The following is a 4,358-nucleotide window of genomic DNA, read 5'->3' as shown; positions in this document are numbered from 1 at the left end:
TTGGCCCCAAAGGTATCTCAGGCCCTTGCTAGAGATAAAACCCAATGTAGTCCCCTCTTGCCTCCTCCCTCACCCAGCAATGGCTGTCTTCTTTCTATTTTCTTTCTCTTCTCCCTCTAGAGTAGGAAGAGCTTTCTGGGCTTTGGAATCAGACCATCCCTATATGGCTAGGGTACCTTAAGGAAAACCATCTCTCTGACCCTCATTTTCCTCAACTGTAAAAGGAGGGCAATAAAATTCAGAACAACTGTAGCACAACAGGGAGGGGCTCTGTAACCATCTGCTTCCATACACGACATCTAGGTCATTGTAACAGTTCAGTAACATGTACATAAAGCACTTAACAGTACCTGGTCAATGTTGACTGAGTGCTTATTACTATGCTCAGACCTTTCATTAAGTGCTTTATGGATTAATTTGGCTCATCCTTGTAAGGACCTTATGAAATAGGCACTACCATCCCCACATTAAAGATGAAGAAACTGGGGCTCAAAGAGGTGAAGTAACTAATTGATAATTACCCAGCTTGTAAGTACGGAGCCTATCTATTACCCCAGGCAACCTGGTTCCAGAATCTATACTCTTTAAGCACTATTCTCCCTTTCAGAATATACAGTTAAAATTTTGAAGTTCTCTATTTCCTCTCTTCTATTACCCTCTCCTTATTCTCTTTTAATTTTCTCCTATCTTCTTCTCCTTCCCTTCTCAATCCTAGGGCAGTGGGACTATGTCATAACCAGGCAGTTACATCTGTATACCAGATTATTATCATTAATATCATACTTACATAAACGGGATCATTCTAATCTACAATTTCCTTTTTTCCCATTTGACCACATGTTAATATGCCATGTATGTCTTTCCATATAAATTCTTTCTGTTTAGTTGAATCATAATATTCCAGAATCTGAATGCTACCATAATTTATTCAAACATTCCCTTATTGATGGAAATTTGGTTACTTCCATGTTATTTCCTCCTTCCACTATGAATAATATTGCAATAAATATGTTTGGTCATATGTGAGAATATTTTTATGTAGTGGCAGCCTAAAAAACAATTCCTGGGTCAAAGGGTATATAGACATTTACATTTTTGATACTGCCAATTTACCCTATGCATATGGTATACAGCCCCAATAATGGTGCATAAGAGTGTGTGTGTGTGTATCTGTTCTCTCATCAACTTGCCAACACCATTTGTGAAAAAATAATAAATTAACTGAAGTATACTTGATTTACAATATTGTATTACTTTCAGGTATACAACATAGTGATTTGATATTCTTATAGACCATGCTTCATATAAACTTACTATAAAATATTGGCTATATTCCATATGCTGTACATTAAATCCTCATATCTTATTTGTTTTACATCTAGGAGTTTGTTCTTCTTAATCCCCTTTCTGTATCTTACCCCCACCACACCCCTCTCTCCACTAGCAACCACTAGTCTGTTCTCTATATCTGTCAATTTCTATTTTGTTATATTCATTCATTTGTTTTATTTTTTTATATTTCACATATAAGTGAAAACCTACAGTATTTGTCTTTCTTTGTCTAACTTATTCCACTTAACGTAACACCCTCTAGGTTCACCCACGTTGTTGCAAATGGCAATAGTCATCCTTTTTATGGCTGAGTAATATTCCATGGTATATGTATACCACAACTTCTTTATCTGTTCATTTGTTAATAGACACTAGGTTGCTTCCTTATCTTGGATATTGTAAATAATGCTGTTATGAATATTGGAGTAAATATATCTTTTCAAATTAATGTTTTCCTTTTCTTTGGATATATATATAACTAGGAAGGGAATTGCTGGATCATAAGCAGTTCTACTTTTAATTTTTTTGAGGAACCTCCATACTCTTTTCCATAGTGGCTACACCAATTTATATTCCCACCAACTGTGTACTAAGGTTCCCTTTTCTCAACATCCTCAGCAACATTTGTTATTTCTTATCTTTTTAAAGATAGCCATTCTGAGAGGTGTGAGGTGATATCTAATTGTGATTTTAATTTGTATATCCCAGATGATTAGTGATGGTTGAGCATGTTTTCACATCCCTATTGGAAACCTTTATGTCTTTGGAAAAATGCCTATTCAGTTCCTCTGCTCATTTTTTTTTTTTTTACATTTATTGAGTTATAGTCATTTTACAAGGTTGTGTCAAATTCCAGTGTACAGCACAATTTTTCAGTTATACATGAACATACATATATTCATTGTCACATTTTTTTTCACTGTGAGCTACCATAAGATCTTGTATATATTTCCCTGTGCTATACAGTATAATCTTGTTTATCTATTCTCCATATGCCTGTCAGTATCTACAAATTTTGAACTCCCAGTCTGTCTCTTCCCACCCCCTGCCCCCTTGGCAAACACAAGTTTGTATTCTATGACTATGATTCTGTTTCTGATTTGTATTTATGTTCATTTTTTTTTAGATTCCACATGTGAGTGATCTCATATGGTATTTTTCTTTCTCTTTCTGGCTTACTTCACTTAGAATGACATTCTCCAAGGACACCCATGTTGCTGCAAATGGTGTTATGTTGTCATTTTTATGGCTGAATAGTATTCCATTGTATAAATATACCACCACTTCTTTATCCAGTCATTTGTCGATGGACATGTAGGCTCTTTCCATGTCTTGGCTATTGTAAATAGTGCTGCTATGAAAACTGGGGTGCAGGTGTCTTTTTGAAGTAGGGTTCCTTCTGGATAGACGCCCAGGAGCGGGATGACTGGGTCATATGGTTAAGTCTATTTCTAGACTTTTGAGGAATCTCCATAGTGTTTTCCACAGTGGCTGCACCAAACTGCGTTCCCACCAGCAGTGTAGGAGGGTTCCCTTTTCTCCACAGCCTCTCCGGCGTTTGTCATCTGTGGACTTTTGAATGATGGCCATTCTGACTGGTGTGAGGTGATGCCTCATTGTAGTTTTGATTTGCATTTCTCTGATAAAGAGTGATATTGAGCATTTTTTGATGTGCCTATTGATCATTTGTATTTCTTCCTTGGAGAATTGCTTGTTTAGGTCTTCTGTCCACTTTTGGATTGGGTTGTTTGTTTTCTTCTTATTATGTCGAATGAGCTGCTTATATATTCTGGAGATCAAGCCTTTGTTGGTTTCACCATTTGCAAAAGTTTTCTCCCATTCTGTAGGTTGTCTTTTTGTTTTACTTAGGGTTTCCTTTGCTGTGCAGAAGCTTGTAAGTTTCATTGGGTCTCATTTGTTTATTCTTGCTTTTATTTCTATTGCTTGGGTAGACTGCCCTAGGAGAACATTTTTGAGATGTATGTGAGATAATGTTTTGCCTATGTTTTCTTCTAGGAGGTTTATTGTATCTTGTCTTATGATTGTCTTTGATCCCTTTTGAGTTTATTTTTGTGTATAGTGTAAAGGAGTGTTCTAGCTTCATTGATTTACATGCTCATTTTTTAATCAGGTTGTTTGGGATTTTTTGATTTTGAATTCTATGAGTTCTTTATACATTTTGGATATTAATCCCTTATCAGACATATAATTTGCAAATAACTTGTCTCGTTCAGTAGGCTGCCTTTTGGTTTTGTTAATAGTTTCTTTTGCTGTGCAAAAGCTTTTAAGTTTGTTAGGTCTCATTTGTTTATTTTTACTTATATTTCCTTTGCCTGAGATGACAGATTCAAAAAAGTTATTGCTAAGTCCTATGTCAAAGAATGTACTGCCTATGTTATCTTCTAGGAATTTTATGGTTTCAGGTCTTAGAATTTAAGCCTTTAATCCATTTTGAATTTCTTTTCGTATATGGTGTGAGAAAATGTTCTAATTTCATTCTTTTACATGTAGCTGTCCGGTTTTCCCAGTAACACTTTTTTTTTTTGAGTTTACTGAACTGTTTATTTTTTCTTTTGGCACACAAGAAGACATATATTTCCCAGCAGCCTCTTCTTTCTAGGGGGACTGTGTAACTGGGCTCTTTGAATGGAAAGTGAGTAGAAGTGATGCATGCCACTCCCAGACCTGAATTTAAGAAGTCCTTGTGAGACCTTTCTTTTTTTTTTTTTACTGAAGTATAGTCAGTTTACAATGTTGTGTCAATTTCTGGTGTACAGCACAATTTTTCAGTCATACATATACATACATGTATTTGTTTTCATATTCTTTTTCATTATAGGTTACTACTAGGTATTGATAGCTCCCTGTGCTATACAGAAGAAACTTGTTGTATATCTGTTTTACATATAGTAGTTAGTATCTGCAAATCTCAAATTCCCAATTTATCCCTTCTCACCCCCTCTTCCCCTCTGGTAACCATACGTTTGTTTTCTATGTGAGTCTGTTTCTGTTTTGTAAATAAGTTC

Source organism: Camelus dromedarius, chromosome X (genome assembly GCF_036321535.1).
Source record: "Camelus dromedarius isolate mCamDro1 chromosome X, mCamDro1.pat, whole genome shotgun sequence".
NCBI classification, from domain to species: Eukaryota; Metazoa; Chordata; class Mammalia; order Artiodactyla; family Camelidae; genus Camelus; species Camelus dromedarius.
The sequence above is the reverse complement of the archived record's forward strand: the minus strand, read 5'-3'. Positions refer to the sequence as shown.